Here is a 23,872-nt window from a genome sequence, read left to right as displayed (position 1 = left end):
CACGGAATTGGGTCCAATGTCTTGAGGTCTAAGATCAAAGAAATTCAAAACTTCCCTGAAGAATTTTGAGCCGGGAGGGGCAAATCCCCGGTTCATGTGATCTGTGAAAACTATCACCTCCCCTTCTTTGGGTTGAGGCCTCTCTTCAGACGGGTCAGGGGCACGATAAGACATGACCTCCTTTTTTGGCAGGTGGCCAGACTTCACGAACTCAGCAAGTTTACTCTTAGTAACTATGGATGGGACCCAATTGCAGGTTACAGGGGCCTTGGCCGCCTTAGGTGCCATGGCAACAGTTGGCCTATTACAAAATAAGAAGATCCGGTTCAATTTTAACCCAGGAGAAATATCCTAATTATTCAAGGTGGCGGCTTAATGAGGGGCCTAATGATACAAGGATGACTGTGCAACAATATTTAAGTCGCTACAAGTATCAAAAGCAGTTCAAAGTTCTTAAGGTCATGAGAAGCAAGCAAGGCTCACAGATCAGTGTCATTTATTTAAGCCGGATACCTGGACAGTTGTGTTTAAGGGCATTTGACAGAAGTAGTTTTCCGGGTGATGAAAACAGGTTTCATAATCTTCTACTAATATTTTAGATCAGAAGGCAGTTCTGACAAGAAAATTTTCTAGACCTAAAGCTGATGCAGATGTGTTCATAGGCTCGAATGAGGCTCTTATGCAGAGAAAGGGATCTGTTTTCTATCCAAAACAAGTGCGAAAACAGCTACCGCGACCATTTTATATCATCCTCAGATCAGAAGAGGCGTCTAAGAGGAAAACTAACAAAGGTTTGGCTCTAATGGTGATGAACTCCGACGAACTCGAGGAAGCTCTAATGCGGATCTAAGCAAGGAAGGGAAGGGAACTTATGGATCTAGATGGGCTGCGGAGGTTTGTCACGTTTCTCTGGTCCAACCAGGTCGATGCAGTGGCCTGGGACGGTGAAGACAGGAAGCTCGACAGCGGCGGTGGCGGAGCTCAAGAGGAGGCAGGAGGAGGAAGACAACTGAAAGAGGGAAGAATGGAAGACCTAGGTCGTGCCTATTTATAAGGAGAGGTTAACCGAGGCGACGCAGGAAACGAGGAGATACGAGTTATTATCCAGCGGCCCCGACGCCTCGATCTTCGGAACAGTCAATAAAAGCAGAGATCCGTTAGAGGATACAGTGGAATAGAAAAGGAATTTAAGAAAGGATGATGTCACGCCGGGTTAACACGGATCCAGAAGATGATGTCATGGCGGGTTAAAGAAAACCTTTGGCACAGTCAGAAGATTGAAGATTTATTTTTAAGGTATTTTAAAGATTGACATGAACATGTTCAAATCAATCTGGGGCCTAATGTTGGGGATATAACTATTTGTGTAAGCCGCCCAGGAGGGGCCGGGTTACACAAAGAGGATTCACCAGAAAGAAGCCCAAGACCAAGCATGAAGATGGCGGTTCAATAAAGGGCTTAAGGCCCGTAGGCGACTTAAGGCCCGTTGTAGTAAACCGCCGTAATGGCATGACTTGTATCATAAGGTAGATTTAACTAGTCACCGAGCCGGACACTGTTATAAGCCGGCCGGGACTATGTAAGCCACAGGGCGTCGACCCGTGTATATAAGGGGACGACCTGCTGGCGGCTTAGGGCAAGAAACAACTCATCGAGAGCCGGGCATAGCATATCTTGCTCCTTGGTCATCGAAACATCAATACCAAACCCAACTAGATGTAGGCCTTACCTTCACTGTAAGGGGCTGAACTAGTATAAAAACTCTCATGTCCTTTGTCCCGATTTAACCTCTTCAAGCTTCCTAGTTGCGATGGCTCCACAACTAAGTCCTTTCACGAGGACATCTGATGTGACAATTCCACGACAGTAGCGGTACTACTGCTAAGGGTAGCGGTACTACTGCTTGCGAGCGGTACTAAAAAAATACATCCGGACCTACCACCGCAGGACTTGGGACGAGTTTTTGGTCCGGAACGGTACTACCGTTGTAGGAGCCGCGGCAGTACCGCTCTGGAGCGGTAGTAAAAAATTACATCCATTCCAATTCGCGGTAGTACCGCTGGAGCCTTTTCAGAACACCAAAACTGCCACAACTTTTGCAAATGGACTTCGAATTCGATGAAACCAAGTTTGTTGGAAAGCTAGCGACAAGGGCTAACACAAACTTGAAAGAAGTATCAATAAGAAGCAAATTAGAAAAGGCCCATAAGAAAATGGTGAGAACCCTTCCTCGGAAGACCGGTAAAACCTCCAACACCGAAAACATCATAGTAGACGCATGCGAACTCCGTTTTTGATGAACTCAAGCTTGTAATCAAGATGACCATAAGCTCTAAGACTCATAAAGAGAACCAAACAAGAACCAAGAAACATGATGCAAGGATGCAATGGTTTGAGCTCTCTACTAACGATACGATCAAGCTACCAACTTGAGAGCCCCCCTTGATAGTACGACAAACGATCCTATAACACGGTCTCCCAACTACCACCATGAGACCGGTAAAATAGAAAACCTATCAAGGGAAAACCTTTGCCTTGCACATGGTCCACTTGAGCTAGATGATGACGATCTTGACTCCCTCAAGTTGGACCATCTTTCTTGATTGCGTTGGCTCAATGAAGACTAGATGATTGCTCCCCCATAGTCCACTATGGGTGAGCCACTCTTAAACACATCTTCACAAGTCCATTGACACCACAATGGATGGCAAGATTCAAGCACTTGATCTCTTCGTGATGCTCCACTTGAACTTGCACATGGCAAGCTTAATGACGATCACCACTTGATGCCATCCTTTCCATGGGTTCTATGATATCTTCCTCTTGACGCAAGCCCATGGACACGTACCTAACCCCACATAGAACTCTCACATAGACCATGGGTTAGTACACAAAGTGCAATGGACAATGCTTACCATACCATGGGATCACTTGATCCCTCTCGGTACATCTTCTACGCTTTGTGAGTTGATCAACTTGATTCACTCTTGACTTAGTCTTGATCAACCTTGAATCTTTCCAACTCTCTTCATTTGGATGATGTCTTGAAGATAAACATGAATGATCACACAATCTTCTTCTTCAAGACATGATTGCAATAAGCTCAACACTCACATGACTAATCTTTGTATAATTCCTTAATAGCACCTTGGTCAACTCATAAACTCCTTGAAACCAACAATGGACTTCAAGAAAAGCCTATAGACAAATCCTTAAAATATAAATCAAGACAACCATTAGTTCATAGAGATTGTCATCAATTACCAAAACCAAACATGGGGGCACCGCATGTTCTTTCACACGGGAATTTCGCATGTCGGGATTTCACAGGAGGTGGGAGTTTTCGCGCGTGTTGAAATTTCAGAATAGCAAGGCGCGGGTTGAGATGGAGGGAGTTGTCGGAGCACAACGAGACAAAGATATATCTTAAATATTTCGGGCTAACAAGGCAGGGGTTTAAGAGGTGGGAGTTTCGCAGCACGATAGACAAAGACACTAGCTTGAATTTTTGGCATAATAAGGCGCGGCTTGAAATTTTGGGAGAACAAGCTTAACGTGTACCCCCCAAAAAAGATAATTTGCACCTCAACACGCACAACACACACACAAACACCATTTAGACTAGAGTAAGGTACCCATGCATTGCACGCATGAGATTTGGCAACCAAATTATGAATAGATACCACATTATAGCATGTAAGCTTTGAGTCATATATGCATGATGTAGATGTTCGTTTAATTCTTATAGTTCATTTCATTCAAAATCATCTAGTTTTTATAAGAAAGCTAATCTATTTTAAGATTCATGGAATTGTGCGTTGTAAGACATAAAGTAAAAACAAATAATGGCAAATCATGTAGAAAAACATTTGGGAAATTTTGATACGGAAGATTCTAGAACAAAGAAGAAGTGCTTGTGTTTTGATGTTTGTGCATTATGCTTAAGTTCAACCATGGAGTCTTCTAGATTATACATGTGGCAAAATCTGGTGGAATCTAGATGATATCCAACGGCCAGTAGTGCTCAAATTTGCCATCTTTGGACCATCAAATTCACCTCATCCAACGACCATCTTTCAAAGTTAAAGTTACCCACACACAATATAAAAAAATATAAAATATAATATATATAGGGGTATAAATATAGATATGTGATGCGAAAGGCACCCATCATCTCTAATTAGAATAGTGTGTCCATGCACGGATACGACGTGGCCAAATGATTTCTGCCATCGGTATCTCAAATTCAAATCAGTCTGACCTTGTTCAATGTGTATACATTACAACATGCTCGTTTCCAAACCACACCGCGCAGATCTCCGTTATATTCATGCATGCATGGGTTTCAAACATCAAGATCTCTTATTCAAATATTTGAATTCAACTTTACATTGATTATGACCTCACCTAGTCTTTTACACCCATAGAGTCGTCTTCTCTTTATAATTGTACCACTAACTTTCTCTCGTGCATGCATGCACACACACTACCAGTCGGCATTATCCATCGCACACATGCAATCTTTTTATTCAGGTCGGTCTCCCATGAAGGCACACACCCATACACATCCCCCTCTCCATCATATCGGGCATTCTTTATCTCTCACGCGTGCAAGCGCAACGATCGATGTTCCTCTATGTATGTGTGTATATAGTGTTGGGGATCATAGCAAAAATTTAAATTTTTCTACACATCACCAACATCAATCTAGGGAGTCATCTAGGAAAGAGAGAGAGAGGAGTGCATCTACATACCCTTGCATATCACGAGCGGAAGCGTTCAAGAGAACGGGGTTGATGGAGTCATACTCGTCGTGATCCAAATCACCAATGATCCTAGCGCCGAACGGACGGCACCTCCGCGTTCAACACACGTACAGAGCGGAGACATCTCCCGCGCCTTGATCCAGCAAGGAGAAGGGAGAGGTTGAGGAAGAGAGCTCCAACAGCAGCACGACGGCGTGGTGGTGATGGAGTGGCAGTACTCCGGCAGGGCTTCGCCAAGCTCTTAACGGAGGAGGAGAGGTGTTGGGGAGGGGAGGGGCTGCGTCTTTGGTGTGGTAGTCAGCCCTCCCCTCGCCCCTCTATTTATAGGGGAAGGGGAAAGGGGGCCGGCCCCCTCTAGATGAGATCTAGAGGGGGGGCGGCGGCCAAGGGGAGGGGGCTTGCCCCCCAAGCAAGGGGGGCGCCCCCTCTAGGGTTTCCCCCCCAACCCTAGGTGCATGGGCCCAAGGGGGGGATGTGCCCAGCCCTTCAAGGGCTGGTTCCCTTTCCTCTACGACCCATGAGGCCCTCCGAGAGAGGTGGCCCCTCCCGGTGGACCCCGGAACCCCTGGTGGCCCCGGTACAATACCAATATGCCCCCGAACTTTTCCGATGACCGTATGACAACTTCCCATATATAAATCTTCACCTCCGGACCATTCCGGAACTCCTCGTGACGTCCGGGATCTCATCTAGGAATCCGAACAACATTCGGTAATCACATACAAGTCTTCCTAATAACCCCAATGTCATCGAACCTTAAGTGTGTAAACCCTACGGGTTCGGGAATCACGCAGACATGACCGAGACAGCTCTCCGGCCAATAACCAACATCGGGATCTGAATACCCATGTTGGCCCCCCACATGTTCCACGATGATCTCATCGAATGAACCATGATGTCGAGGATTCAAGTAATCCCGTATACAATTCCCTTTGTCAATCGGTACATTACTTGCCCGAGATTCGATCGTCGGTATCCCAATACCTCGTTCAATCTCGTTACCGACAAGTCACTTTACTCGTACTGTAATGCATGATCCCGTGACCAACTGCTTGGTCACACTGAGCTCATTATGATGATGCATTACCGAGTGGGCCCAGAGATACCTCTCCGTCATACGGAGTGACAAATCCCAGTCTCGATCCATGCCAACCCAACAGACACTTTCGGAGATACCTGTAGTATACCTTTATAGCCACCCAGTTATGTTGTGACATTTGGTACACCCAAAGCACTCCTATGGTATCCGGGAGTTACATGATCTCATGGTCTAAGGAAATGACACTTAACATTAGAAAAGCTCTAGCAAACGAACTACACGATCTTGTGCTATGCTTAGGATTGGGTCTTGTCCATCACATCATTCTCCCAATGATGTGATCCCGTTATCAACAACATCCAATGTCCATTGATCAATGAGCTAGTCAACTGGAGTCTCACTAGGGACATGTTGTGGTCTATGTATTCACACATGTATTACGATTTCCGGATAACACAATTATAGCATGAACAATAGACAATTACATGAGCAAGGAAATATAATAATAACCATTTTATTATTGCATCTAGGGCATATTTCCAACAGTCTCCTACTTACACTAGAGTCAATAATAGTTACATTGTGATGAATTGAACACCCATAGAGTTCTGGTGTTGATCATGTTTTGCTCGCGGAAGAGGTTTAGTCAATGGATCTGTGACATTCAGATCCGTATGCACTTTGCAAATATCTATGTCTCCATCTTGAACATTTTCACGAATGGAGTTGAAACGACGCTTGATGTGCCTGGTCTTCTTGTGAAACCTGGGCTCCTTGTCCAGGGCAATGGCTCCAGTGTTGTCACAGAAGAGAGTCATCGGCCCCGACGCATTGGGAATAACTCCTAGGTCGGTAATGAACTCCTTCATCGAAATTGCTTCATGTGCTGCCTCCGAGGCTGCCATGTATTCCGCTTCACACGTAGATCCCGCCACGACGCTTTGCTTGCAACCGCACCAGCTTACTACCCCACCATTCAAAATATACACGTATCCGGTTTGTGACTTAGAGTCATCCAGATCTGTGTTGAAGCTAGCATCGACGTAACCCTTTACGACGAGTCTTCGTCACCTCCATAAACAAGAAACATATCCTTAGTCCTTTTCAGGTACTCCAGGATATTCTTGACTGCTGTCTAGTGTTCCATGCTGGGATTACTTTGGTATCTTCCTACCAAACTTACAGCAAGGTTTACATTAGGTCTGGTACACAGCATGGCATACATAATAGACCCTATGGCCGAGGCATAGGGGATGACACTCATCTTTTCTCTATCTTCTGCCATGGTCGGGCATTGAGCCGAGCTCAATTTCACACCTTGCAATACAGGCAAGAACCCCTTCTTGGACTGATCCATATTGAACTTCTTCAATATCTTATCAAGGTATGTGCTTTGTGAAAGACCTATGAGGTGTCTCGATCTATCTCTATAGATCTTGATGCCTAATATGTAAGCAGCTTCTCCTAGGTCCTTCATTGAAAAACACTTATTCAAGTAGGCCTTAATGTTGTCCAAAAGTTCTATATCACTTCCCATCAAAAGTATGTCATCTACATACAATATGAGAAATGCTACAGAGCTCCCACTCACTTTCTTGTAAACGCATGCTTCTCCATAAGTCTGCATAAACCCAAACACTTTGATCATTTCATCAAAGCGAATGTTCCAACTCCGAGATGCTTGCACAAGCCCATAGATGGAGAGCTGGAGCTTGCGTACCTTGTTAGCATTCTTAGGATCGACAAAACCTTCCAGCTGCATCATATACAATTCTTCCTTAAGGAAGCCGTTAAGGAATGCCGTTTGACGTCCATTTGCCATATCTCATAATCGTAGAATGCGACAATTGCTAACATGATTCGGACGGACTTCTGCTTCGCTATGGGTGAGAAGGTCTCATCGTAGTCAACCCCTTGAACTTGTCGATAACCCTTAGCGACAAGTCGAGCTTTATAGATGGTAACATTACCATCCGCGTCCGTCTTCTTCTTAAAGATCCATTTATTTTCTATCGCTCGCCGATCATCGGGCAAGTCTGTCAAAGTCCATACTTTGTTTTCATACATGGATCCTATCTCAGATTGCATGGCTTCAAGCCATTTGTTGGAATATGGGCCCGCCATCACTTCTTCATAGTTCGAAGCTTCACCGTTGTCTAAGAACATGATTTCCAGGACAGGGTTGCCATACCATTCTGGTGTGGAACGTGTCCTTGTGGACCTACGAAGTTCAGTAGCAACTTGATACGAAGTACCTTGATCATCATCATTAACTTCCTCTCTAGTCGGTGCAGGCACCACAGGAACATCTTCCTGAGCTGCACTACTTTCCGGTTCAAGAGGTAGTACTTCATCGAGTTCTACTTTCCTCCCACTTATTTCTTTCGAGAGAAACTCTTTCTCTAGAAAGGACCCGTTCTTGGCAACAAAGATCTTTCCTTCGGATCTAAGGTAGAAGGTATACCCAATGGTTTTCTTAGGGTATCCTATGAAGACGCATTTTTCCGACTTGGGTTCGAGCTTTTCAGGTTGAAGTTTCTTGACATAAGCATTGCATCCCCAAACTTTTAGAAACGAGAGCTTTGGTTTCTTCCCAAACCATAATTCATACGGTGTCATCTCAACGGATTTAGACGGTGCCCTATTTAAAGTGAATGTAGCTATCTCTAGAGCGTATCCCCAAAATGATAGCGGTAAATCGGTGAGTGACATCATAGATCGCACCATATCCAATAGAGTGTGATTACGACGTTCGGACACACCGTTACGCTGAGGTGTTCCAGGCGGCGTGAGTTGTGAAATGATTCCACATTTCCTTAAGTGCGTACCAAATTCGTGACTTAAATATTCTCCTCCACGATCTGATCGTAAGAACTTTATTTTCTGGGCACGTTGATTCTCTACCTCATTCTGAAATTCCTTGAACTTTTCAAAGGTTTCAGACTTGTGTTTCATCAAGTAGACATACCCATATCTACTTAAGTCATCAGTGAGAGTGACAACATAACGGTAGCCTCCACGAGCCTCAACGCTCATTGGACCGCGCACATCAGTATGTATGATTTCCAATAAGTTGGTTGCTCGCTCCATTGTTCCGGAGAACGGAGTCTTGGTCATTTTTCCCATGAGGCATGGTTCGCATGTGTCAAATGATTCGTAATCAAGAGACTCCAAAAGTCCATCAGCATGGAGCTTCTTCATGTGTGTTACACCAATGTGACCAAGGCGGCAGTGCCACAAGTATGTGGGACTATCGTTATTAACCTTACATCTTTTGGTATTCACACTATGAATATGTGTAACATCACGTTCGAGATTCATTAAGAATAAACCATTGACCAGCGGGGCATGACCATAAAACATATCTCTCATATAAATAGAACAACCATTATTCTCGGATTTAAATGAGTAGCCATCTCGTATTAAACGAGATCCAGATACAATGTTCATGCTCAAAGCTGGCACTAAATAACAATTATTAAGGTTTAAAACTAATCCCGTAGGTAAATGTAGAGGTAGCGTGCCGACGGCGATCACATCGACCTTGGAACCATTCCCGACACGCATTGTCACCTCGTCCTTCGCCAGTCTCCGCTTATTCCACAGCTCCTGTTTTGAGTTACAAATAGGAGCAACCGCACCGGTATCAAATACCCAGGAGCTACTACGAGTACTGGTAAGGTATACATCAATTACATGTATATCACATATACCTTTGGTGTTGCCGACCTTCTTGTCCGCTAAGTACTTGGGGCAGTTCCGCTTCCAGTGTCCGCTTCCCTTGCAATAAAAGCACTCAGTGTCAGGCTTGGGTACATGCTTTGGCTTCTTCCCGGCAACTGGCTTACCGGGCGTGGCAACTCCCTTGCCGTCCTTCTTTAAGTTCTTCTTACCCTTGCCTTTCTTGAAACTAGTGGTTTTATTGACCATTAACACTTGATGTTCCTTTTTGATCTCCACCTCCGCCGATTTCAACATTGAAAATACCTCAGGAATGGTTTTGACCATCCCCTGCATATTGTAGTTCATCACAAAGCTCTTGTAGCTAGGTGGGAGCGACTGGAGGATTCTGTCAATGACCGCGTCATCCGGGAGATTAACTCCCAGCTGAGATAAGCGGTTGTGTAACCCAGACATTTTGAGTATGTGCTCGCTGACAGAACCATTCTCCTCCATCTTACAACTGTAGAACTTGTCAGAGACTTCATATCTCTCCACCCGGGCATGAGCTTGGAAAACCATTTTCAGGTCTTGGAACATCTCATATGCTCCGTGCTGCTCAAACGCTTTTGGAACCCCGGTTCTAAGCTGTAAAGCATGCCGCACTGAACCAGGGAGTAATCATCACTACGCGACTGCCAGATGTTCATAACGTCTTGAGTTGCTTGGAAAACGGGTGCTTCACCTAGCGGTGCATCTAGGACATATGCTTTCTTGGCAGCTATGAGGATGATCCTCAAGTTCCGGACGCAGTCCATAGAGTTGCTGCCATCGTCTTTCACCTTGGTTTTCTCTAGGAACGCATTGAAGTTGAGGGCATCATTAGTGTGGGCCATTTGATCTACAAGACATATTGCAAAGATTTTAGACTAAGTTCATGACAATTAAGTTCATCTAATCAAATTATTTAATGAACTCCCACTCAGATAGACATCCCTCTAGTCATCTAAGTGATACGTGATCCGAGTCAACTAGGCCGTGTCCGATCATCACGTGAGACGGGCTAGTCATCATCGGTGAACATCTTCGTGTTGATCGTATCTTCTATACGACTCATGTTCAACCTTTTGGTCTCTTGTGTTTCGAGGCCATGTCTGTACATGCTAGGCTCGTCAAGTCAACCTAAGTCTTTTGCATGTGTAAATCTGGCTTACACCCGTTGTATGTGAATGTTAGAATCTATCACACCCAATCATCATGTGGTGCTTCGAGACAACGAACTTTCGCAACAGCGCATAATTAGGGGAACACTTTCTTGAAATTATTATGAGGGATCACTTATTTATGCTACTGTCATTCTAAGCAAATAAGATGTAAAACATGACAAATATCACATGCAATCAAATAGTGACATGATATGGCCAATATCATTTTGCTCCTTTTGATCTCCATCTTCGGGGCGCCATGATCATCATCGTCACCGGCATGACACCATGATCTCCATCATCATGATCTCCATCATCATGTCTTTATGAAGTTGTCACGCCAACGATTACTTCTACTACTATGGCTAACGGTTTAGCAATAAAGTAAAGTAATTACATGGCGTTATTCAATGACACACATGTCATACAAAAAATAAAGACAACTCCTATGGCTCCTGCTGGTTCTCATAGTCATCGACATGCAAGTCGTGATTCCTATTACAAGAACACGATCAATATCATATATCACATATATATCATTCATCACATCCTCTTGGCCATATCACATCACACGACATATGCTGCAAAAACAAGTTAGACATCCTCTAATTGTTGTTGCATGTTTTTACGTGGCTGCTATAGGTTTCTAGCAAGAACGTTTCTTACCTACACCAAAACCACAATGTGATATGCCAATTTCTATTTACCCTTCATAAGGACCCTTTTCATCGAATCCGATCCGACTAAAGTGGGAGAGACAGACACCCGCTAGCCACCTTATGCAACTAGTGCATGTCAGTCAGTGGAACCTGTCTCACGTAAGCGTACGTGTAAGGTCGGTCCGGGCTGCTTCATCCCACGATGTTGTCAAAACAAGATAAGACTAGTAGTGGAAAGTAAATTGACAAAATTGACGCCCACAACAATCTTGTGTTCTACTCGTGCATAGAAACTATGCATAGACCTAGCTCATGATGCCACTCTTGGGGATCGTAGCAGAAATTTAAAATTTTCTACATATCACCAAGATCAATCTATGGAGTCATCTAGCAACGAGAGAGAGAGAGGAGTGCATCTACATACCCTTGTAGATCACGAGCGGAAGCATTCAAGAGAACGGGGTTGATGGAGTCGTACTCGTCGTGATCCAATTCACCGATGATCCTAGCGCCGAACGGACGACACCTCCACGTTCAACACACGTACGGACCAGAGACGTCTCCCGCGCCTTGATCCAGCAAGGAGGAGGGAGAGGTTGAGGAAGAGAGCTCCAACAACAACACGACGGCGTGGTGGTGATGGAGTGGTAGTACTCCGGCAGGGCTTCGCCAAGCTCTTAACGGAGGAGGAGAGGTGTTGGGGAGGGGAGGGGCTGCGCCTTTGGTGTGGTAGTCAGACCTCCCCTTGCCCCTCTATTTATAGGGGAATGGGAAAGGGGCCCGACCCCCTCTAGATGAGATCTAGAGGGGGGGGGGGGCGGCCAAGGGGAGGGGGCTTGCCCCCCAAGCAAGGGGGCGCCCCCTCTAGGGTTTCCCCCCCCAACCCTAGGCGCATGGGCCCAAGGGGGGATGCGCCCAGCCCTCCAAGGGCTGGTTCCCTTTCCTCTACAGCCCATGAGGCCCTCCGAGAGAGGTGGCCCCTCCCGGTGGACCCCCGGAACCCCTCCGGTGGCCCCGGTACAATACCGATATGCCCCCGAACTTTTCCGATGACCGTATGACAACTTCCCATACATAAATCTTCACCTACGGACTATTCCGGAACTCCTCGTGACATCCGAGATCTTATCCGGGACTCCGAATAATATTCGGTAATCACATACAAGTCTTCCTAATAACCCCAGCGTCATCGAACCTTAAGTGTGTAGACCCGATGGGTTCGGGAATCATGCAGACATGACCGAGACAACTCTCTGGCCAATAACCAACAGCGGGATCTGGATACCCATGTTGGCTCCCACATGTTCCATGATGATCTCATCGAATGAACCACGATGCCGAGGATTCAAGTAATCCCGTATACAATTCCCTTTGTCAATCGGTATGTTACTTGCCCGAGATTCGATCGTCGGTATCCCAATACCTTGTTCAATCTCGTTACCGGCAAGTCACTTTACTCGTACCGTAATGCATGATCCCATGACCAACCGCTTGGTCACATTGAGCTCATTATGATGATGCATTACCGAGTGGGCCCAGAGATACCTCTCCGTCATACGGAGTGACAAATCCCAGTCTCGATCCATGCCAACCCAACAGACACTTTCGGAGATACCTATAGTATACCTTTATAGCCACCCAGTTACGTTGTGACGTTTGGTACACCCAAAGCACTCCTACGGTATCCGGGAGTTACATGATCTCATGGTCTAAGAAAATGATACTTGACATTAGAAAAGCTCTAGCAAACGAACTACACGATCTTGTGCTATGCATAGGATTGGGTCTTGTCCATCACATCATTCTCCCAATGATGTGATCCTGTTATCAACAACATCCAATGTCATGGTCAGGAAACCGTAACCATCCATTGATCAACGAGCTAGTCAACTAGAGGCTCACTAGGGACATGTTGTGGTCTATGTATTCACACATGTATTACGATTTCCGGATAACACAATTATAGCATGAACAATAGACAATTATCATGAACAAGGAAATATAATAATAACCATTTTATTATTGCCTATAGGGCATATTTCCAACATATAGCTAGGTCTTTCATAGTTTTCCACACAAACCGATCAATCAATATATCCAGTGAGGTCTCACCCTCTTTCCCACGTCCACATCGATCAATCTATACTTCTCTATATAGGATTAACATATATAGCTAATACACCCACATTAATTATATATCCAACATCCCCCTCTCAACATCCATGCCTTCCGCTTCATCTCTCACACACACGCACAATGGCGAAGACAGGGGGCAGTAAGGGCCCTGCCCCCCCTAACATCACTATATATCGAGGCTAATATGAATGTGATCATTAGACAATTGCTGCTAAAAAATGGTTTAAGTTCATGAATTGACCCTCCTCGTAAAGTATTAGCAATGCTTGGCCCCCTAGCTCATTTATTTCTCATGGCTCCGCCACTGTGCGCAACAGCGCATGTTCTCGCCCCCTCTCTCTAAATATTGATCTCGCACTTGTGCATTCCTTCATAATCTCCCTCCACTTGGCCCCTCGCACCATCTTATTGTTGGAAATATGCCCTAGAGGCAATAATAAAAGGATTATTATTATATTTCCTTGTTCATGATAATTGTATTTTATTCATGCTATAATTGTATTATCCAGAAATCGTAATACACGTGTGAATACATAGACCACAATACGTCCCTAGTGAGCCTCTAGTTGACTAGCTCGTTGATTAACATATAGTCATGGTTTCCTGACTATGGACATTGGATGTCGTTGATAACGGGATCACATCATTAGGAGAATGATGTGATGGACAAGACCCAATCGTAAGCATAGCACAAGATCGCGTAGTTCATTTTGCTAGAGCTTTTCCAATGTCAAGTATCTCTTCCTTAGACCATGAGATCGTGTAACTCCTGGATACCGTAGGAGTGCTTTGGGTGTACCAAACGTCACAACGTAACTGGGTGACTATAAAGGTGCACTACAGGTATCTTCGAAAGTGTCTGTTGGGTTGACACGGATCAAGACTGGGATTTGTCACTCCGTATAACGGAGAGGTATCACTGGGCCCACTCGGTAGTGCATCATCATAATGAGCTCAAAGTGACCAAGTGTCTGGTCACAGGATCATGCATTACGGTACGAGTAAAGTGACTTGCCGGCAACGAGATTGAACAAGGTATTGGGATACCGACGATCGAATCTCGGGCAAGTAACATACCGTCTGACAAAGGGAATAGTATACGGGGTTGCTTGAATCCTCGACATCGTGGTTCATCCGATGAGATCATCGAGGAGTATGTGGGAGCCAACATGGGTATCCAGATCCCACTGTTGGTTATTGACCGGAGAGCCATCTCGGTCATGTCTGCATGTCTCCCGAACCCGTAGGGTCTACACACTTAAGGTTCGGTGACGCTAGGGTTGTATGAATATGACTATGCAGTAAACCGAATGTTGTTCGGAGTCCCGGATGAGATCCTGGACGTCATGAGGAGTTCTGGAATGGTCCGGAGGTAAAGAAATATATATAGGAAGTGCTGTTTCAGCCATCGGGAAAGTTTTGGGGTCACCCGGTATTGTACCGAGACCACCGGAAGGGTCCCGGGGGTCCACCGGGTGGGGACACCTATCCCGGAGGGCCCCGTGGGCTGAAGTGGGAGGGGAACTGTCACATCCCTAGCTTCAGGCATTGCTCTAGGTTAGCTTCATGTGTGCATCATGTCTATATTTTTGAAACTTGAATTGAGGAATATTGGAAGCCTCAAAACCCTAAATAAAAGAGGGGCAAAAACCCTAGAAATCTCATTCATTGCTCCAAAAGGCTCTTCTTAAATGTTTGATAATTTTGGTAAGGGTTCTGGTCCCAACCAAAATATTGAACATTTTTAAGGATTTATTTTTGGGACTTTGAATTTAAATCTTAGCTATTTGAATTGGACTTATATCTACTGTTAAATAAATATAGGTCCAATAATTCTGAAATATTTTTGTGGAGCTTTGTTTTAATTCTTTTAGCTCCTAAAAAATATTGTCAGAAGCAAAATAAATTGAATTGGTTTCAAAACCAAATTCAAAACAAACCTGCAAAATAGAAAACTGAAATATTTAGAGGAGGGAGAGAGAGTCTTACCTGGGCCCTTACCTGGCTGGCCCAGTGGACAGCCCAGCCCACTGGCCTGGTGCCAGTCGTCCCCTACCTCTGCCAGTAGGCAGAGGAGGGAGACAGCGCACGCGCGCGCCGTGGCGCCACGCCACCTCCCTGCCTGCCTGCGTCCCTCGCCACCGCGACGCCTCGGGCCTTCTCTTCGGCGCCGCCTCGAACCCCTGGACCCCCTCACTCATCCCCTTCTCTTGCTCCCCCTCTCGCTCCGCACCTCGGGCCCGAACGGAGCCGCCGCCACCGACGCCGATTGCCGCAGCCACCGTGCTCCCCACGCCTCACCGACGCCCCAGGGAGCTCCGCCTCGACCCCCTCCTTCCTCCCCACCGACCCACGGCCCTCCGGAAGCCCTGCAACGCCGTCACCATCGCCGTTCCGTCGCCGGCCACCGAAGCTCCCCTCTGTCGATTCGTCGGCTCCGGTGCCTCCCCGAGCTCGCCGAGGCCACCACTACACCCGCTGTGAGCTCCTGTGCTGTTTCCCCCTCTCCGTTCTCTCGTTTGCACACCGCAGCTGCCACTTTGCCGACGACCGGAGCTCGCTGCCGCCGGCCATGCTGCCGTCGCGGCCATGGCCTATTTCGGTCGCGTCTGAGCACGGCACCGTGCTCCTAGCATCCTCAGGAGCTCGGCGAGCCCCTTAACCATCCCTCCCGTTCTCTGTGGCCTCGCCCCGCTCGAACCCGAAGCTCCGGCCGCCGCCGCAAGCCCCACTCCGGCGAGCGCTGACCACCCCGCGCCCTTCCGTCGCCTCCTCCGGATGCGCACGAGCACTAGGAACCCACAGAGCCTCTCCGCGCGGCGTTTGGACGCCGGAGCAAGAAACCCGAGGGTCTCCGCCGTCTCGGCCTCGCCGGCGTCAAGCCGCCGGCGGGTTAGGCCCCCGCTGACCAGGGGTTTGACCCCCCTGGGTCGATGACAGGTGGGGCCAGCCCCCCCCTGTTAATTAGCTTAGTCTATTTTAACTAAACACCCCCCCCACAGCCACTGACAGTGGGCCCCGTAGTGGGTCAAAGCCCGGGTCAACGCGGGATTAGCCCCTGTGTCACTGACGTGTGGACCCCACACGTCAGGTTTGACCTGGAGGCGCCCTGTTGACCTGCTGACGCCAAGGTGATGTCATGCTGACGCATTAAATGATTTTCTGGATTTAAAATAAATCAGAAAATTCCAGAAAATTGTATAAACTTCTAAAATTCATAGAAAATTAACCGTAACTCCAAATTAAATAATTTATATATGAAAAATTATCAGAAAAATTCAAGGAATCCATCTGTACCATTTTCATGCATGTTAGAACAACTTATAGCTGCTGTTTAGCACAAATCAATTAAAGGGCATTTAAATAATCACATATGGAGTTTGAATTTGAATCTTGTATTCAAACCAACCTCATTTAATCTGTTGCTAGTTGCATTAGCCCAAAACACATTCATATTGCCATGTCATGAGCATGCATCATATTGTGCATTGCATTGATTGTGTTTTTCTGTGTTGCCGGTATTTGTCCCCTCTCGATAGACGCGATACCGATGATGTGATCGTTGACACTGATGAAGACTCAATGTTATCTTCAGAAGTGCCAGGCAAGCAAAACCCCCTTGTTCATTCCGATAAAATCCCACTCTCTCGCTCCTGCTCTCTTTTACTGCATTAGGACAACAACGACATATTTGATACTTGCTGCGGTAGCTGAACCCCTTTATCCTTTGCATGACCTGTCATTGCCACAGTAAATAGATGAAACCCACTAGCATGAGTAGGAGTTGTTTGAGCCCTGATGTGCCTACTCATTCATGCTTGTTTGTCATGCCTGCTACTGCTTAGAGTTGAGTCAGGTCTGATTCATCGGGGATGAATCAGAGGCGTGTGAACATGTCCTACTGTGTGTGAACTAAGTGTGTGAACACGATTTGGTAAAGGTAGCGGTGAGAGGCCATGTAGGAGTACATGGTGGGTTGTCTCATTGCAGCCGTCCTCAGGAACTGAGTTCTGTGTTTGTGATCCAAGACCAGTTACTACCACACATTGGGTTCCGGTAACTCGACCCCTCTCGACTTATTAATCAACATGATCTCTGTCCAGGAGTTGCAACTAGTTTCTGGTGTTTGTAGGTAGTGTTAGTAGTCTACCAAGTGGCACCCGGTACAGGTGGGCTTGGGACAGACTAGGCACAGTGGCACGGTGTACCAAGTGGCACCCGGTTGGTGGGCTTGGGAACCCTGCACACATCGTTTGGGGCCGTGAGCGACACCCCGGCCGGATCTCCTTGCGGATGGAACCCGAATAGGCGATAAACCTGGACTAGAGACTTGTTCGGTTAGTCAGGTCGTGGCCGACTCCCTCGCCCGGCTTCCGCTTGAAGGTTGCCGAGGTACATGACGTGTACAGGGCGGTAAGTGGCGAAAGCGTGTGTGAAGAAGTACACCCCTGCAGGGTTAACATCATCTATTCGAATAGCCGGATTCCTCGGATATGGAAACTTGGACCCCTTGTACAGTTCATAGACAAGTGAAAGTGGATACTCTAAAATACGCAAGATAAGCGTGAGTGCTATGGATGGCGTTCTCGTAGGGAGACGGGAGCGGATCCATAGTGGTGTATTGGTTGGTGAATATGTGGACTCGTGTGCGCCACTTCAAAAGAGTTACTTGCAGTCGTAGTTCAGGATAGCCACCGAGTCAAAGCTGGCTTGCTGCAGTCAAACCCTACCATCCCCTTTGTTGATAATGATGCATATGTAGATAGTTCTGATGTAAGTCTTGCTGGGTACATTTGTACTCACGTTTGCCTATTTTATGTTTTTGCAGAGAGACTTCAGTCTCACTAGTAGTTCCACGTGGACTTCGACGTTTAGCTTGATACCTCAGCTACGATCTTGTGCCCTCGGCAGGATCTGATAGATAGTCAGGCTTCTCAGCCTTTTTCATTTATAGATGTCTGTACTCAGACATGATAGCTTCCGCTTGTGCTTTGACTTGTATGCTCTGATTGTTGGGTCGTGAGACCCATGTTTGTAATGTCTCGCTCCTCGGAGCCTAATGAATAATTACTTGAGTCGTAGAGACATGTTGTGATGCCATGTTGTATTTGCACATATCGAGCATATTGTGTGTATGTTATTGAAATGCTTGGTATGTGTGGGATCTGACCATCTAGTTGTTTATCTTTAGTAGCCTCTCTTACCGGGAAATGTCTCCTAGTGTTTCCACTGAGCCATGGTAGCTTGCTACTGCTCCGGAACACTTAGGCTGGCCGGCATGTGTCCTTCTTCGTTCCTGTGTCTGTCCCTTCGGGGAAATGTCACGCTTTGAGTACCGGAGTCCTGTTAGCCCGCTACAGCCCGGTTTACCGGAGTCCTGCTAGCCCAGTGCTACAGCCCGGACCCACTTGCTGATGACCGACACGTTCGAAGCTGGGTCATGGATGCCTGTCCCTGTAAGTCTGTGCCACTTTGGGTTTACGACTAGTCATGTCAGCCCGGGCTCCTTATCATATGGATGCTAGCGACACTATCATATACGTGAGCCAAAAGGCGCAAACGGTCCCGGGCAAAGGTAAGGCGACACCCGTGGGGATACCGTGCGTGAGGCTGCAAAGTGATATGAGGTGTTACCGGCTAGATCGATGTGACATCGAGTCGGGGTCCTGACAGCGTTGGTATCAGAGCTTGACTGCCTGTAGGATTACCAAGCCAAACTGGTCGAAGTTGAGTCTAGAAATTCTTTAGTTATATAAGGGAATTGATTGTGGGATGGAACGTAAGGCTCTTTTTACTCCTTATACCTCATGGCCTTCTGATCTGAGTCATCATCTTCTCTTCTACGGGGATTAAGAACTAGGCTATCTCTTCTTTCTATCAGGATCACGTGTTACTAATCCGTAGACTTATAAGATTGTTGGATTTAAGCCTCAGTTCAGTTCCTACTACTTCCGTATGTTAATTGTTGATCTCGAAACCTTGATATTGTGCTTCTGAGTGGTTATGCCACCATTTTTGTGAATGTCTCAAATCTTTTCTGAGCATTTACAGCCGTTATGCTGCCCGAGTCATCCCAGGTTTCCAAACAGTCTGATGCATTTGCAAATCCCTTCCTCCTGTTTCCGATGTGCCTTTGGTCAGATTAATCACACAAATCAGTGAGTTGAGGTACTTTACTGCCTCGACCTTTATGTTGGAGTTATTATTATGACCCTAGGTGTCTTAGGGGATCATCTAGTAATTTAGCCATGATTTGTGTTCCCAGTGTGATGATTCTGGCCATCATTCTCGAAAGCATCCCGTGATGCTACTTAGTAGTAGGTATTCTATTCCTGGGTTTTTGAACCCGAGATTCACTCTACTTAAATCATGTTGATAGTGTTGCTAGTTCCTTCAGGATATTAGTAACCCTTGCATTAGTCCTCGAGGTCCGTGGTATTTCCTTCTTCCAAATACTATGAACCGTTTATGGCAGATGTTCCTCGCTGATCGAAAGATCACAATCAGAGTGCTCTTGATGGGTTCTCGATTCTATATTGTGACTCTGCCAGTTCTACCTTTCTGCATGGGTTATCCGGAAGAAATATGTTGAATTCGTTCGACATGCTAGTCCATGCATCCACAACTTGGAAAATCATATGTTCTTTTGAGTTGTCCCTCTTTAGTTGTTTTCTGGCCCTCGTCTATCAATTGATAGTCAAGAGTATGCGTGCATTCGTTCGTCGATGCCTATTACCCTTGTGGTCCGCCAAGCCATTCTATTTCAGAATGAATAGGAGAAACAAACTCCAGTACCTCATCCATATTTAGGATTGGGTCAAAGTAGTTGTGTTCCACAGATCAAGTCACAATCCAGCTTCTGGTCTACTCTACCCTGAAGTATTACCATCATTATATCAGGAATATCATGGGAATTGCACCACTTTTTGTGAATTCTTGACATAGTGATACTTCTCGCCATTTTTTTTCATTCCTCGGTTCCGTGTTGTTGCAGCCGGAGTGCCGACAAGTGAATCATGATGTGTGAACTCAATACTCCTAGCAACCCCATTGCTTGGTAGTTAAAGGACAATAATTTCATTCTTAGTGTGTCGGTTTTTGAATCACCATTCTAAGATTGATCGTGCTACCTAGTCCTTATTTCCTGGTGCACTCTTTGATTGATGAGTTAGGATTTTGTCAAGTCCTCGCTCATTTGATCATATCATCTTGCCCTGAAAAGCAAGATTGTTCTCGAGCTTAGTAACATATCGGTGGTTCGTGATTTCCGAAGATCTTCTCGGAAGTATTACCAGGTTGTCACCTGACCGCTATGTTGAGCTCGTGATCAAGTTGGTTTCTTGTGAACCACCTTCTCTCCAAGAATCGGTGTTAGATATCCCTGAGCTAGTTGGTTAAGCTAAACGACAACTTGGAGGGTTGGAAGATAAAAGCTTGCCTGACTTAGTTCGTTCCAAAGGGATATTCTTGTGTAGTGTGTGTTGAAGAAAGATGATATCTTCATCGATTGGTCCCTGTGATCAGTTGCTGGACCTATCGTCTTATCAATCCTTTGATTTGAGTATGGGCTATCGTCAAATCAAGTCAGAACCAACGATGTTCGTAATGTTGTCTTCCTCGTGGTTGATCCCTCGAGCATACACCATTATATCTTTTGGGTCTGACCAATGCTATCACCGTGTTCACTACGATGGGAAGTCCAGTGATATGGAAATTCCGATGAGTTGTTGTTGAGCCCATTGACAACATCCTTATCTCCTCCATGATGTTGTTGAACATTAAGTTAGTGTTGGAAACTTTGAAAGCATTTTCTTCATGCTAGCTCATGAAGTACTTGTTTGATGAAAGGAGTGACTTCCTTTGATTCACGTGCATTTTGATGTAAGTTGCCGTCGTGAATTCGAGAAAGTTTGTTTTTGCTCCTTTGGAATCATCCCAAGTCGGTCATGCACGTGCGAAGAATTCTGTGGTCTGTTAGACTGATCATCTTCATTCCATATGTATATCCTAGCACACCAAGCCACTGATTGACTTGTTCAAGGAAAAGAAGTCTATGCTTGGGATCTAATCCATGGACTTGCGTAAAGACTTCGATATCCTCGATGATGGCTCCCAACCAGAACTCGGTAGTGTTTTATTGTAAGACTACCATGTGGGCATGCTTGTCTGGAACAACGTGTTCACATGTTTGTAGCAGAACCAGCTCATGTTTTGGAGCTTGCTATCGTAGTTCATTTCCTAAGAATCTCGCAACGTCATCTCGTCGATTTGTGTTGCAAACTTTCATTTTTCTTCCTAGACTCGATGAGTCTGGAATATCCTGACACCAACCAGATCTGAGTCTCAGGCAGATATGATGGTTGGAACATTTTCCAAGAACTATAATGTTGGTCCCTCGATAACCGGTAAAGTGGATGTCGTGGCCAACACACCCAGCCGGAAGACCTATTATTGTAGTATCTTGTTTGAGGAAGTTGGCCACCTCCCCATAAGGATTTCGCAGGATTTACCTCCGTAACTGTTCCTTATGGATTCTATTGCTCCCGAAGTCCGACCTTTACTTGATGTTCTAGTTAGCAAACCATATCTATGATTAGGGTTACACTAGCACGTCAAGGAGAACATTAGAAGCGGAGTGCTAAATGTCTCTCGGTCGATCATTCAGATTTTGTTTCCTTGGCCTCGCTAGGGTGAAATCTGAGAAGGTATTATCTTCCTTTGCATCTGCATCCTCCATCACCATTCATCATGGTAGCAAGTTGTGTTGCCAGGATCCTTGACACGGATGTTGGTAAGACCCTGATGATTATGGAAATGCTCAAGTTCTTGAGAGCACGCACAAGCACTACGTGTTATCATCGGCTCTAACTGGGATTCCTCTCAGTTTCCTCGGAAATGCTATGACCTTTCAAACCGTGAATTCACTCTCTATTGTTGGGTTCTTCCCCAGTTATCAGAATCATTCCCAGCATTTGCATTCTGTTCCTAGCCTGCACCGCCAATGTGCCATTCTACCATGGGTCTCTTCCATTTCCGGTGATAAGCAAATTCATCCATTACGTTGTCTTCAACAAGGTAATCCACATCATCCAAGTTTGAGTATGCCATTCTACCGACCCCCTCCAAACGATCACTCGAGAATTGTCTTAGGCTGGTTTAAAGAGTTTCAATGATCTCTGAATCAAAAGTAATTCTTTTTGCCACTTAAGGGGATATCTCTACGAGTCACCTTCCCTAAGGTGTATCGTTATGGTATCATGGCAACTCAACTCCTCGCTACGTTGACAATCGTTACCACCTTCTTAAGCGTGAAATTGTTGTCTACTTAGTGAACCTTCGTCATCCGTCTCTTTCCACCCCTCTTGATGTGTATCTCGTGTCTCAACCCGAAAGATGGTCCTATGTCTCATTCCGTGAGTTGTTCGATCTTCAAGAAGATCGACCCTTCTAGAGTCTCCTTCTTCCCTCCATGTCATGTTGGCAGGATTTCTCAAAACAAGACATCAAGACAATGATGGTGAATGAATCAACGTTCAACTGAAGTGCACCCTGGATCGTGAAGATTGTACTAGTTTGCGTTTCCCCTTCATCCTACCCTAAGCTTGAATCTCGAGACGAGATTCTTGTTTAGTGGGGGTGAGTTGTCACATCCCTAGCTTCAGGCATTGCTCTAGGTTAGCTTCATGTGTGCATCATGTCTATATTTTTGAAACTTGAATTGAGGAATATTGGAAGCCTCAAAACCCTAAATAAAAGAGGGGCAAAAACCCTAGAAATCTCATTCATTGCTCCAAAAGGCTCTTCTTAAATGTTTGATAATTTTGGTAAGGGTTCTGGTCCCAACCAAAATATTGAACATTTTTAAGGATTTATTTTTGGGACTTTGAGTTTAAATCTTAGCTATTTGAATTGGACTTATATCTACTGTTAAATAAATATAGGTCCAATAATTCTGAAATATTTTTGTGGAGCTTTGTTTTAATTCTTTTAGCTCCTAAAAAATATTGTCAGAAGCAAAATAAATTGAATTGGTTTCAAAACCAAATTCAAAACAAACCTGCAAAATAGAAAACTGAAATATTTAGAGGAGGGAGAGAGAGTCTTACCTGGGCCCTTACCTGGCTGGCCCAGTGGACAGCCCAGCCCACTGGCCTGGTGCCAGTCGTCCCCTACCTCTGCCAGTAGGCAGAGGAGGGAGACAGCGCACGCGCGCGCCGTGGCGCCACGCCACCTCCCTGCATGCCTGCGTCCCTCGCCACCGCGACGCCTCGGGCCTTCTCTTCGGCGCCGCCTCGAACCCCTGGACCCCCTCACTCATCCCCTTCTCCTGCTCTCCCTCTCGCTCCGCACCTCGGGCCCGAACGGAGCTGCCGCCACCGACGCCGATTGCCGCAGCCACCGTGCTCC

This window comes from Triticum aestivum, chromosome 1B (genome assembly GCF_018294505.1).
Source record: "Triticum aestivum cultivar Chinese Spring chromosome 1B, IWGSC CS RefSeq v2.1, whole genome shotgun sequence".
NCBI classification, from domain to species: Eukaryota; Viridiplantae; Streptophyta; class Magnoliopsida; order Poales; family Poaceae; genus Triticum; species Triticum aestivum.
This window is presented reverse-complemented; position numbering follows the sequence as displayed.